The 15,262-nt window shown below is 40.9% G+C and overlaps 1 long non-coding RNA gene across 1 annotated transcript; it reads right to left on the reverse strand.

Annotated features, from left to right (window-relative positions):
• Positions 1–7,280: 7,280 nt before the first annotated feature.
• On the reverse strand, positions 7,281–11,052 carry LOC112445677 (uncharacterized). Its single transcript, XR_003033750.2, has 4 exons — positions 10,835–11,052; positions 9,574–9,684; positions 8,570–8,670; positions 7,281–7,679 (listed from the first exon to the last, which is right to left on the reverse strand). It is a non-coding gene; the product is annotated as an uncharacterized lncRNA (long non-coding RNA).
• Positions 11,053–15,262: the final 4,210 nt, after the last annotated feature.

Below are 15,262 nucleotides of genomic sequence, written 5' to 3' on the forward strand. Positions count from 1 at the left end.
AATTTCATGGCTGCAGTTAACATCTGCAGTGATTTTGGAGCCCCAAAAAATAAAGTCTGACACTGTTTCTAATGTTTCCCCATCTATTTCCCATGAAGTGATGGGACCAGATGCCATGATCTTGGTTTTCTGAATGTTGAGATTTAAGCCAACTTTTTCACTCTCCTCTTTCACTTTCATCAAGAAGCTTTTTAGTTCCTCTTCACTTTCTGCCATAAGGGTGGTGTCATCTGCATCTGAGGTTATTGATATGGATAATCTATTACTATATTATTTAGGTATAAGATAAGCTAGACAGAGAAATAGATACGGCAGATGGATCCTATAGCCATAAATATGATTGCAATTGGCCAACCCCTTATTTTCACAGGACAGATGACAATTTATGCAGCATAAGTAGTTAAGGTCATTTTGTGCTGTGTGCTACGTTGCTTTAGTCGTGTCTGACTCTGTGACCCTATGAACTGAAGCACTTTAGGCTCCTCTGTTCATGGGATTCTCCAGGCAAGAATACTGCAGTGGGTTGCCATGCCCTTCTTCAGGGAATCTGCCCCATCCAGGAAGCAAACCCTGGTCTCTTAAGTCTCCTATACTGGCAAGTGGATTCTTTACCACTAGTGCCACCTGGGAAGCCCCTAAGGTTTTAGATCCTATGAAAATGACAACCATCTATCTTTGTCCAAGTATTTACAGCGTGTTGGTCTTCACGCTGAGTGTTTAATATGTCTTATTTTGTTTAAGTTGCAGATCAAAACTAGATGTTAAGTCCCATCACTTCCATTTTGCAAATGAGAAGGTCAAGGCTTATAAGATTAATTAGTCTGCCTGAAATAGCAGAGCCCTTAAGTCATAGCATGGGACTCAGATCCATATGTGCCAGCCTCTTTTTCGTTTTGTTGGTGGTCTCCTTATCTCCTTGATGGACTGATACCTTATTATGCCCTTCTATGTAGCTTAAACAGAGAAATTGGGGAGAGGTGTGTTGTTGTTCAGTCACTAAGTCATGTCTAACTCTGCTACCCCATGGACTGCAGCAAACCAGACTTCCCTGTCCTTCACTCTCTCCCAGAGTTTGCTCAAACTCATGTCCAATGCCTCAATGATGCCATCTAATCATCTCATCCTCTGTCACCCCGTTCTCCTCTTGCCCTCATTCCTCCCAAGCATCAGGGTCTTTGCCAAGGAGTTGGCTCTTTGCATCAGATGGCCAAAGTGTTGGAGCTTCAGTATCAGTTTTTCCAATGAATATTCAGGGTTTATTTCCTTTAGGATTGACTGGTTTGATCTCCTTGCTGTTCAAGAAACTCTCAAGAGTCTTATCCAGCATTACAGTTTGAAAACTCCAGTTCTTTAGTGCTCAGCCTTCTTTATATAGTTGCAGTTAAAGGAACAGCCCTACCATAGAAATCCTGTTGCCAGAGAGTTAAAGCATTATGTGGATATGGATGCAGAAAATGTGGTGAGTGGGACAAGATGGCCAACATCACAGAGAAGAAAGGGGTACTTGAGGTCAGGTGGGCTGGCTGTAAGCAGGAAGAACCAGCACCCACAGCTGGGCTGGAAGAGAAACCTTCAGCTAAGTGGGACAATGGTTCCTGGGAAATGGGTCAAACAGAGTTAATGTCCTGTTTGGAACAGCAAGCCTCATTTTTGATACCATCAGGTAGTGAAAGAGCTGCACATACACTGCTGCACTGGGCTGTATCTGACTTCAGGTCCAGGCAGGGATGAGCCTGTGAGAAGTCCCTCCAGCCCCTGTAGGAGGCTGGTGTGGGAAAGGTGGAAGAAGGATGAAAACTATCTGTGATGAAGACAGACTCCACTGGAAAAGATGCAGATAAATGCATTGAAATAACACAGAGTTGGATTATAATATAAAGGTATGATTTCCAGAATATAAAAGCAAATAAATCAGTAAGGTAAGTGGCACAGAACATTCTAGAGCCTCCTGCTCAGACTCAACAGGTGTTTGGGTGATTCATGACTCCATTTCAAACTGGCAAAGTACAATGCTTGGATATCATAGTTTATCACTCATCAAAAATTGCCCATGGGAGAGAAAGGACTTTACTGGAAGATCTTGTTCAAATGTGATGCTGAATCAAGAGGTCTGGGCGAGCCTGAGACTCTGCATTTCTAAGAAATTCCAGGTGATTCAGGTACTGCTGGCCCTGACACCACCGGCTGAGTCACAAGGAATGAGGAAGCCAGCAGGGAAAGGGGGACAATCAGTGTGAGAGGAGGGGTTGTGGAGAAAATATGTTAAAAAAAGGAGAAAATGTAGGACAGCAATATTTTGTACATTATAGCAAGGTATAGTAAACCTCTGTAAAAATGTATTAAGCAAGTAATAGCTCTGGACAAGAAAAGAAGATAACAAATCAAAATCAACCTACCTCGAGAGCTGGAAAAGCTTTAAAATGACCCAGCACTCTCTAAAATGATCAAATGAAGCACAAAACCATTTAAATGAAAAACTCAGCCTGTGTTTGGAATCTAACCAGGAAGCCTAGGGTTCTATTTACCTCATTTTGGGTCTTTACTTTTACTAGCTATTTCTTCCATGAATGAGAAACCTGCATGGTACCTACTACACTTTCCTGTTGACTCTAATTTCCAGGAACTGGGACAGCAGAGGACATGATGGAAAGAGAACAGAGCCCCACTTCTGCTAGGTGGGCTCACTCCCATGTCCCACAGAGCAGCCTCTCCATCAAATCCAACATCAAAGAGGTGTCCTGGAGTGTCAGGGGCTGGAACAGATGAGCAGGAGAGGAAACCTGGGATGTACGCAAGTGGAGTGAAATCACTTCAGGAACACACTACACAAGTATCATCTCCAAACACAGAAATGAAGCTAACGGTGATACTGAGAATTGACCAAGACATACATCAAAAGTCAAGTTACTGCAATTATTAATTCAGTCTTCAAACTCAATCTTCCCTCACAAACTTTAGAACCTCAGATAACCCTAGGATTTGGGGATTTTAAGATAAAAGAATACAAATCTGTTACAGTCTTAAGTTGTACTACATAGTTTCATAGATATTCATATTTTTGGTTTGGGAGAAATTTAAGATCAGTACACATTAACAGAATTATATTTACAACAGGAAATATGATGGACACATTGTCTCCAAGTAAGCAAACATCATCTACAGTGCTCTCAGGGACAGGATTTCATAAAAATTGTAGCTAATGTAGTTAATGCTTTCCTGCCATACTAATTCTCATCTTCCTCCTGACCAACAATGAAAATGGAAACAATTCGGAGCAAGTTTTTGCCCTGTGACTAACTGAAGCTTCTCTCTGGGTATCTATCATTTGAGCATTTCATGTTAAAAGGGTGCATGCGTGCTCAGTCACTAAGTCATGTCTGACTCTTTGTGACCCCATTGACTGTAGCCCACGAGGCTCCTCTGTCCATGGAATTTCCCAGGCAAGAATACTGGAGCAGGTTGTCATTGCCTTCTCCAGAGGATCTTCCCCACCCAGGGATTGAACCCGCATCCACTGCATTGCAGGCAGATTCTTTACCACTGAGCTAGCTGAGAAATGTGTGTGTGTTGGTTACTGGTTGCTCAGACCTGTGTGCTACTCACTCACTGTCTTAGCCAGAAGTCCCTTAGTACTCTCACTGTGCCCTGCAGAATGCCATTTCCTGGGGAACAAGATGAAAACAAGATGTTACCTGATCTTAAGAAGCCTCAGGGTTCTGTGAGATACAGATGAAAATTACAAAGCATGCCACAGATGATATCTTTTAATTTTGGTAAAACATGTAACCTAAAATTTACCAGCTTAACAATTTCTATTTCAAATCCTAAAAGATGACACTGTTAAAGTGCTGCACTCAATATGCCAACAAATTTGGAAAACTCAGCAGTGGCCACAGGACTGGAAAAGGTCAGTTTTCATTCCAATCTCAAAGAAAGGCAATGCCAAAGAATGTTCAAACTGCTGCACAACTGCACTCATCTTGCATGCTAGCAAAGTAATGCTCAAAATTCTCCAAGATAGGCTTCAATAGTACATGAACTGAGAACTTCCAGATGTTCAAGCTGGATTTAGAAAATGGAGAGGAACCAGAGATCACATTGTCAACATCCACTGGATCAAAGAAAAAGCAAGAGAGTTCCAGAAAAACATCTACTTTTGCTTTATTGACTACACCAATATACATCAAGGCTATATATTGTCAACCTGCTTATTTAACTTATATACGGAGTATAACATGCAAAATGCCAGAGTTCCAGAAAAACATCTACTTTTGCTTTATTGACTACACCAATATACATCAAGGCTATATATTGTCAACCTGCTTATTTAACTTATATACGGAGTATAACATGCAGGAAGAACATATCAAAAACCTCAGATATGCAGATGACACCACCTTTATGGCAGAAAGAAAAGAGGAACAAAGAGCCTCTTGATGAAGATGAAAGAGGAGTGTGAAAAAGCTGGCTTAAAACTCAACATTCAAAAAATTAAGATCATGGCATATGTTCCCATCACTTCATGACAAATAGATGGGTAAACAATGGAAACAGTGACAGACTTGATTTTGGGGGGGCTCCCAAATCACTGCAGATGGTGACTGCAGCCATAAAATTAAAAATTCTTACTTCTTGGAAGAAAAATTATGACCAATATAGACAGCATATTAAAAAGCAGAGACATTACTTTATCAACAAAAGTCTGTCTAGTCAAAGCTATGATTTTTCCAGTAGACATAATGGATGTGAGAGTTGAATGATAAAGAAGGCTGAACACCAGAGAATTGATGCTTCTGAGCTGTGATGTTGGAGAAGACTCTTGAGAGTCCCTTGGACTGCAAGGAGATCCAACCAGTCCATTCTAAAGGAGTGCAGTCCTGGGTGTTCTTTGGAAGGAATGATGCTAAAGCTGAAACTCCAGTACTTTGGCCACCTGATGCGAAGAATTGACTCACTGGAAAAGACTCTGATGCTGGGAGGGATTGGGGGCAGAAGGAGAAGGGGGCGACAGAGGATGAGATGGCTGGATGGCATCACTAATTCAATGGACATGAGTTTGGGTGAACTCCGGGAATTGGTGATGGACAGGGAGGCCTGGCGTGCTGCAATTCATGGGGTCGCAAAGAGTCGGACACGACTGAGCGACTGATCTGATCTGATCAATGTAAAAGAAGGTTTTAATGAACAACCAGGAATCAGTTCTGAATGAACCCTAAAGGAAATCAGCCCTGAATATTCATTGGAAGGACTGATGCTGAAGCTAAAACTCCAGGACTTTGGCCACATGATGTGAAGAACTGACTCATTTGAAAAGACCCTGATGCTGCAAAAGTTTGAAGGTGGGAGGAGAAGGGGATGACAGCGGATGAGATGGTTGGATGGCATCACTGACTCGATGGACATGAGTTTGAGCAAGCTCAAGGAGTTGGTGATGGACAGGGAAACCTGGTGTGCTGTGGTCCTTGGGGTCGCAAAGAGTCAGATACGCCTGAGTGACAACTGAATTGAACAATTTTTAAGAGGATAGTTTAGTGTTAAGTACATTCACACTTTTTTGCAACCAATTTCCAGAATATTTCCTCTCATGTAAAACTGAAATTCTGTACCCAATAAACATCAGCTCCCCATCCCTCTCACTCCAGTCCCTGGCTACCAATAGTCTACTGTTGTCTTTATAAATTTGATTGCTCTAGGATTCTCATACATGGAATTATATAGTATTCATTCCTTTTGTTTCTGGCTTATTTCACGTAACATGATGTCCTCAAGGCTCACCTATAGATTACAATTTTCTTTCTTTTTAAGGTTGAATGATAATATTTCATTGTGGGGATATACTACCTTGTAAGGATTTGCTTATCCATTCACCTGATAAATGATATAAATCTTGGGATGCTTCCAAATTTTGGCTACTGTGAATAATACTGCTATGAACATGGGTATACCATAAATGCTATCTTTAAAGAATTATATAATGCTGATGAAAAATCAAGTATCTCACAGAACCAGATATATTAGGATTAACTCAGAAGATGAGGGGGCTTCCCTGGTGACTCAGATGGTAAATAATCCAGCTGTTGATGCAGGAGAAATAGGTTTGATTCCTGGGTGGGAAAGATCCTGTGGACAAGCAAATGGCAACCCACTCCAATAATCTTGCCTGGAGAATTCCATGGACACACAGTCCATGGAGTCACAAAGAGTCAAACATGACTAAGCGAGTAAAACTTTCACTCAGAAAATGAGATTTTTCACCAGCTTCGTGACATGTGCACACTGGAAGCAGGGAGGACATGTCGCTTTGGGAGAATCTACACAGGACCTGAGTGCAGAGGGGGTGGAAATGTTAGGACCCAAGGATGGTCAGGTATGTGGGCAAGAGCTTCCTACTACTTTGTCTGTTCTGGTTCAATTTCTTCTTCAAGCATCTCTCCTGGTCTGAGTTGGAGGACCCAAGCTGAGTGTGAAAAGAACGTCACCAGCAGCCATGGATGCTGACAGGACCAGGAAACAAACCTCTCTGTCATCTCCCACATGGATCCTCCTCTGCTCCTTTTGGGTTGCTTTCATCAACTTTAAGCAAATCTCTGGGTCCTGCCTCCACGGGGGGCTTTTGTTCCTCAGCCCTGACTGAATCACGATTCTGAGCTCTTCTCTGATGGCCACACAGTCCCTGTTTGGAGAGGACCTGGGGCTGAACTATGGTTTGAGCATCATCTTACCCAGGCCAGTAAGGATCAGATCTGTGCTAAAGAAAGAAGCAGCCTGTGGGGTGAGAGGAAGGGGATGACAGCTAAGTGTGGGTGAGTGGAAGACAAGTCTATGGGAAGGGCCAAGGGATAGAGGAGGAGGCTTCAATTGAAAGGCATCATGGGAGGAAGAGAAGATTCCAGAGGTAAAAAGAAGAAAAGATGGCAAGAAATGAGACATAGGAGAGTTAGGGCTAAGAGTTAGGAGAGACAGGGAGCCAGGGCTGACTTCTGAGACTCCTCATGAATAATTGGGTAAAACACATAGTATCCCAGCTCAGGTTAAGTTCCAGCTCCAGGGCCCAGGGCCCTCCAAGCACTATGAGGGAGCTCGCAACACAAAAAAATGCTGGGGTCCCCCTTCAGTGGTCAATTTCCAAGAATGATGCACTTACCATGTCACTACACAACTTCTCAGGTGACACTAGTGGTAAAGAACCTGCTTGCCAATGCAGGAGACGTAAGAGATGCCAGTTTGATCACTGGGTTGGGAAGGTCCCCTGGATGAGTATATGGCAACCCACTCCAGTATTCTTTCCTGGAGAATTCCATGGACAGAGGAGCCTGACAGGCTACAGCCCATGGGGTCACAAAGACTCGGACACAACTGAAGCAACTTATCGAACGTGCATCCATGAGGAACAAAGAGTCCCCTGACACAGCAACAAGGAAGCCAAGAACAAATATGGTGCTAACTTTTTAGCTGGATTTTAAAGAGACAACTGGGTTAAACAAACCTTTTTTGTTGATTCAATGACTGCAGACAGGTTCTTCAATACCAGAGGCCCATCTGAGGTGTGCCTGAAGTTAACAGTGTAAAAATGCATCCTTCCTTCATTACTCCAGGGTGGTGGGGGATGATCCTTGTATTCCCCAGGGAGCTTCTTTCTCAAGGTCTAAATATCCCATCACTCTTTCCACTGAAATCATCTGAAAGACACATGACATCACACGGGTCAGGACAGAAGGTCTCGTTTATAGGTGTTCCAAGATTGTAAATGATATGTGCTGCTTTTATACGTAACTGGCTTAAAATATCTCAAGTCTTATCATTCCCAAAGGACAGAAATAGGAGTTTGATGAGAGCTTTGATGATCTCCAAACTTGTTCATTGTCTTGTAATATTTTCATTTAGCATTTCATCCTTAAACATCATATTAAAGCTAAAAGAATTACAGAACTGAATGATAAAGTTTTATTTACCTACTTTTCACATATGGATAAAAGAAACAAGAGAATTTTGTTAAAGAAAAGAATACTTATGGACATCAATCAGTAATGTGTGGCTACAGAAGGGCCAATCTGAGAAGTAGGTTATCCTACCAGAAAGAAGGGACACTAGCAAATTCAGATGTTCAACACATACAGGAATAAATGCTAAAATGAAGTAGGTGTACCTATTAATCAAACAAACAAAAACCCTCAAAATACATAATTATTTTACCAAGAATGAGGAATTATCTATTAAGAAACAAAAATAAACAAGTTCCTAAGAAATTAGCATATATTCTCTCTAGCATTTCAGAACCTTCCCCCTACTTTCATTATACCTACAAAATATAATTATGAAGAGACATTTATTTTACTTGAAGAGAGCTGACAATGAATATAAAACCTGCCGACATGACATACATAAGATTAAGGACAATATGTATAGATTTTATTTTACATTGACTTTAACCAGATGGAGGAGGATATAAAAAACTCTGTTAGCTATGATGTAATTGCAACAGCTTTAATATTTTACATAAGAATTGCTTTTATGCCATTTAATGGCAAGGAGACTTGAAAGGGCTAAGAAGGGTTAAAATAAACATCACCAGGTTCTCAACTTCGGTCCTTTGCCTGATGCACCACTGGAACATCCCCGTGAGTGTGAGGGCAAGAGACAGGACCAGGCCAACCTGCCCAGGAGTCAAAGCTAAATAAGAAAGAAGGAGAATAAAGTCAGTCCTGTTCTTAACCCCTCACCTAGAGCCTTCTGTCATTTTATGAAGCAGACTCCTTTATAATATTTAAATCATTTCTATATAATGATAATATGACACATACTTTTACTATGTCTTGATTGAGACCATGATACAATGAAAAAACACTTCAATTCAAAAAGACTACAAAATGAGTTTATTAATCCCAGCAGGATTGACACACTTGACAGCATTACAAAGGTGAGGAATCATGTCATTATTCTGACTTTCATCATTAGGGTTTCAAGAACCTTTGTGTAAATTTCACTTTCTACATTCAAGGCAGCTGCAGTTGAAACCACGAAAGACAAGACAATGGGTTCTAAGACCTAGTGCTTTTAAGTCTAAACTGCTACACTTATTGCTCCTTATTAAAGATTTTGATTTGGTGCTGTTACTATGGAATAGAGATGGTGAATTCATGGCACAGTTGCCGACACCTGCTCATCTGGTACCCACACAGCAGTGAGGACACTGTTCTTCCCTACAAAGAATCTTTCTCACCTCAGTGAATCAGGCACCTGCAACTAAGAGATTCAAGTATCCCTAAAGCTAACTGGACAAAAGCTTAATATAAGAGTAAACCTGATTTGCTCCTCCCAACACTACCTGGAATGTTCAGCAAGTCAGCTTGCTATATTTGCATAGACCTCAACCCATTCAAAGAAAGAGATAAAAAGGTCTGATCAAGACACAAATGATTTTATATAGACCATATCGTAGAATCCTATACTGCAAACACTAATTCATTAGAGTGAAACAGTATATACTAGATAAGACAGCAGGAGCTTTATTTAATAAATGTAAATGAAACTATAAACTGTATTCATATTATAAGTAACTACATCTATACTCACCATGTGCAAGAATCAGGGACACAAAGGCAACAACAGTGACAAAGATGGCACAGATGACATCTAGATACACAGCGAGCCATCGGGACGTCGTCAAAAGCAGGAACCAAGCCTCTGCATTTGTGAACCATAATAAGTACAATAAATCAGTAGAACAGCCATGTTAGATGCTTCAAATGAGAAAAAGCATTCTGTTCAGTTGAGCAACAGAAGATTTTTACACAGGTAGGATATCAAAGTTATATTATCCTATATCCAAGGAGCCCAGAGTCCAGAAAGCTAGGTTTTGACATGACAACATTTGACACACACACGAATCAGTCCAGGGGCTCTGTGGGAAGCATGCACTTTACTCAATCCACAGGTTATAAACAGAAATTTCATCAAGAGAAAGAAGACAGAAAAACAGTCTCATCAGTGTGTTTCCTGCAGTGCTGGGCCTCAACTTGAAGATCACCCTTTCACATGTTGACTATTCCCAGCTCTCTGATAGCAGAAAGCACAGCTCATACTGTTTCTAGCACCCTCTGCAATTTCTACAGGGTCCTGCACAGTGTTTACCCTTCAGAGCCAGTGTGTAAATAACTATCAGCTAACAGTACCTGCATGCGGCTTTTAAAATGCCATTTTATCTTCAAAATACAATACAATACAGATTGAAGATACAGGCCAGGATTTTATAACTTGTAGTAAATTCTGAAATTTCTACCTAGAACAAATCTTCACTGACACAAAGAATAATATACATGAAGAGAACAGCAAATATGCTAATCAGGAAATATTTTCCTCAGTCAGATTTTACATGCTCTGAAAGGAGAGCTGACAACTACAGCCTGGAGGCCCAGGAATGGCCAGCACCTGGTTCCATAAGTGAAGTTTTAGTGGCTCACAGGCACGGCCATTTGCTGATGCATTAGCTTTGCCATCCTTTGTGCTACAACAGGAAACTCGAGAAGTTACAACAGACACAGGACAGCACACAAAGCTGGCTCTTTGTTGACTCCTGCCCTAAAGAGACAGAAAACCACAGGGGCACAGTGATGAAAGGACAGCACAAGCCAGTCAGGGGAGGCAAGCAGGGGATGGAAGGGAAGAGGGGTGCACAGACAGTTGGTGAGAGGAAGGGGTTGGGGAGGCAGGTTTGCAGAGGGAGCCATGGGGCAGCACAGGAAAGTGCTGGCCAGCCAGGCCACCTGACAGGGAAGTCAGGCCTCACGAGGCAGAACATTCCATCCTTCAAAATCATCTCCAGAAACTTACAGACCTGAATGCAAGTCCTGGTGTGCATCAAACAGCTCCTGAAAACTCTGTTCAGCTTTGTACGCCCGGATGGTCCAGAGTCCCCGGAGAGAAGATGCTAAGTGGGAAAATACTGGGCTCCGTGCTGGGGAAGCAGAGACAGACACACAACAGAGAAAGTCAGGGAAGCTGGATGTGAGGAAGCCAACAGCCTCTCATGCTCTGTGGTCACACATCCCAACAAAGGGCACACTTGGGGCTTCCTGGAGAGCTGCCTGGGGGAGGAAGGATAATGCCCCTTCAGAGAGGATCCTCCACATGACCCTTGAATTCCTGCTGACACCAACCTTCACTTTAACAACCTGGAAATGAAAGATTCTTTTTGAACCCCCTTTCCCCTCCCCCCTTTTTTTTAACAAATTGAAATCACAGCTAGATTTAGATAAAGAAATTCTTTACTATCTCATTCATCAAGGTCCTCCTCAGCATATACCGCTCCAAATTAAAAAAATATATATGTGTCTATATATATATATATATATATATATATATATGTACAGTTGAATTACAATACGTTTCAGGTATACAACATAGTGATGCAGTTATTTTTTTCTGATTATATTCCATTATAGGATGACTCAGCAGTTTAAGAATTCACCTGCACGTAGGAGATATAGATGTGGGTTCGATCCCTGGGTTGTGAAGATCCCCTGGAGGAATAAGTAGCAACCCACTCCAATATTCTTGCCTGGAGAATCCCATGGACAGTGGAGCCTGGTGGGATATGGTCCATAGGATTGAAAGAATTGCCCATGACTGAGCAAATAAACATGAGCACAAGTGAGGCTAGAACTGTCCCTAGATAGGCTAATACAAGATAGTAAGTAAAATTCCCTGAGCTGTACAGTAAATTCATGTTCCTTACCTATTTGGTGCACAGTAGGGTGTACTTCTTAATTCCATATTCCTAATTTGTTGCTCCTTTCCTCTCTTTGCCCTACGGTAACTGTAAGTTGAATGGTTCTATGAAGACCTACAAGACCTTTTAGAACTAACACCCAAAAAAGATGTCCTTATCATTACAGGGGACTGGAATACCAAAGTAGGAAGTCAAGAAACACCTGGAGTAACTGGCAAATTAGGCCTTGGAGTACAAAATGAAGCAGAGCAAAGCTAATAGGGTTGTGCCAAGAGAATGCACTGATCATAGCAAACAATCTCTTCCAAACAGGCAAGAGAAGACTCTACACATGGACATCACCAGATGGTCAATACCAAAATCAGATTGATTATATTCTTTTGCAGCCAAAGGATGGAGAAGCTCTATACAGTCAGCAAAAACAAGACCAGGAGCTAACTGTGGTTCAGATCATGAACTCCTTATTGCCAAATTCAGACTTTAATTGAAGAAAGTGGGGAAAACCATTAGACCATTTAGGTATGACCTAAATCAAAACCCTTATGATTATACAGAGGATGTGGGAAATAAGATTTAAGGGACTAGATCTGATAGACAGAGTGCCTATTAAACTAAGGACAGAGGTTCGTGACATTGTACAGAAGACAGGGATCAAGAACATTGACAAAAAAAAAAGAAATGCAAAAAGGGCAAAATGGCTGTCTGAGGAGGACTTACAAATAGCTGTGAAAAGAAGAGAAGCCAAAGCACAGGAGAAAAGGAAAGATATACCCATTTGAATGCAGAGGTTCAAAGAATAGCAAGGAGAGATAAGAAAGCCTTTCTTAGAGATCAATGCAAAGAAATAGAGGAAAACAATAGAATGTGAAAGACTAGAGATCAATACAAGAAAATTAGAGATACCAAGGGAACATTTCATACAAAGATGGGCTTGATAAAGGACAGAAATGGTATGGACCTAACAGGAGCAGAAGACATTAAGAAGAGGTGGCAAGAATACACAGAAGAACTGTACAAAAAAAGATCTTCATGACCCAGATAATCATGATGGTGTGATCACTCACCTAGAGCCAGATATCCTGGAATGTGAAGTCAAGTGAACCTTAGAAAGTATCACTACGAACAAAGCTAGTGGAGATGATGGAATTCCAGTTGAACTATTTCAAATCCTAAAACATGATGCTATAAAAATGCTGCACTCAATATGTCAGCAAATTTGGAAAACTCAGCAGTGGCCACAGGACTCAAAAATGTCAGTATTCATTCCAATCCCAAAGAAAGGCAATGCCAAAGGATGCCCAAACTACCACACAATTGCATTCATCTCACACACTAGTAATGTTCAAAATTCTCCAAGTCAGGCTTCAGCAATATGTGAACATGACCTTCCAGATGTTCAAGCTGGTTTTAGAAAAGGCAAAGGAACCAGAGATCAAATTGCCAACATCTGCTGGATCATTGAAAAAGCAAGAGAAAATTTCTCTATTTCTGCTTTATTGACTATGCCAAAGCCTTGCAGTCCATGGGGTCGCTAGAGTCGGACACGACTGAGCGACTTCTTTTCACTTTTCACTTTCATGCATTGGAGAAGGAAATGGCAACCCACTCCAGTGTTCTTGCCTGGAGAATCCAGGGATGGGGAAGCCTGGTGGGCTGCTGTCTATGGGGTTGCATAGAGTCAGACACAACTGAAGCGACTTAGCAGCAGCAGCAGCAGCAGCAAAGCCTTTGACTGTGTGGGTCACAATAAACTGTGGAAATTCTGAAAGAGATGGGAATACCAGACCACCTGACCTGCCTCTTGAGAAACCTGTATGCAGATCAGGAAACAACAGTTAGAACTGGACATGGAACAACAGACTGGTTCCAAATAGGAAAAGGATAAGTCAAGGCTGTATATAGTCACCCTGCTTATTTAACTTATATGCAGAGTACATCATGAGAAACGCTGGGCTGGAGGAAGCAAAAGCTGGAATCAAGAATGCTGGGGGAAATATCAATAACCTCAGATATGCAGACGACACCACCCTTATGGCAGAAAGTGAAGAAGAACTAAAGAGCCTGTTGATAAAAGTGAAAGAGGAAAATGAAAAAGTTGGCTTAAAGCTGAACATTCAGAAAACTCAGATCATGGCATCTAGTACCATCACTTCATGGCAAATAGATGGGAAATAGTGGAAACAGTAGCTGACTTTATTTCGGGGGGCTGAAAAATCACTGCAGATGGTGATTGCAACCATGAAATTAAAAGACGTTTAATCCTTGGAAGGAAAGTTTTGCCCAACCCAGACAGCATATTAAAATAATATAATAATATTTCCTAATATTAAAAATGAAAATTGAAACTGTGACCTTGTTCCTGCTAATATATTAGCAAAAAATTAACTACATGTACCCTCATGCCAATAGCATTGTACACTAATTAATCTTTTATAAGAGCTCTATAATAGGTCTATCTTTTGACATACTAACTTTGAGTAACATGCCCAAGAAAATATTTAAAAGAAAAAACTACTTGTACAAAGTTGTTCTAACAATTTCATTCACATGAGTTTTGTTAAAGCTACCAAATTAGGAAATGGATAAATGAATTTTGGTGTAATGTTACTGCTATGGTGGTTTTTTATAATTATTAAATAATAATTGTAAATTATAATGCAAAAATATTTGTGAGACTCAAAAATGTTAAGTAGAATATAAATTATTCTGTTTACTGATTATGTAAAAATTTAGGTCACTACATTAAAAAGCATCAATAGAAAGCATATATGTAGTTATCTGGAGCCTAACATTAAATGATTATCCTTTTTCTGTAAAATGTTGAAGTGTGCAATAAAAAAATAAAAGATTACTTGGTAAAGTAAAAAAAATAATAAATAAAAAGCAAAGACATTACTTTGTCACAAAGGTCTGTCTAGTCAAGGCTATGGTTTTTTCCAGTAGTCATGTATGGATGTGAGAGTTGGACTTATAAAGAAAGCTGAGTGCCGAAGAATTGATGCTTTTGAACTGTGTGTTGGAGAAGACTCTGAGAGTTCCTTGGACTGCAAGGAGAATCCAACCCGTCCATCCTAAAGGAGGTCAGTCCTGAATATTCATTGGAAAGACTGATGCTGAAGCTGAAACTCCAATACTTTGGCCACTTGATGAGAAAAGCTGACTCTTTGGAAAACCCCTGATGCTGGGAAAGATTGAGGGCAGGAGGAGAATGGTACAACAGAGGATGAGATGGTTGGATGGCATCATGGACTCAATGGACATGAGTTTTGGGGTAAACTCCAGGTGTTGGTGCATGGACAGGGAGTCCTGGCGTGCTGTGGTTCATGGGGTCTCAAAAGAGTTGACCACGACTGAGCAACTGAACTGAACTGTAAGTTTGCTTCTGTCTCTATTTCTGTTTTGTATATATATTCATTATATTATTCTGTAGATTCTACATAGAAGGGATGCCATATCGTATTTGTCTTTGTCTTCCTATCTTAACCAAGAATAATATCCCTCTATGTCCATCCATGTTGCTACAAAGTGGCAACA

This window comes from Bos taurus, unplaced genomic scaffold (genome assembly GCF_002263795.3).
Source record: "Bos taurus isolate L1 Dominette 01449 registration number 42190680 breed Hereford unplaced genomic scaffold, ARS-UCD2.0 Leftover_ScbfJmS_2410, whole genome shotgun sequence".
Lineage (NCBI taxonomy): Eukaryota > Metazoa > Chordata > Mammalia > Artiodactyla > Bovidae > Bos > Bos taurus.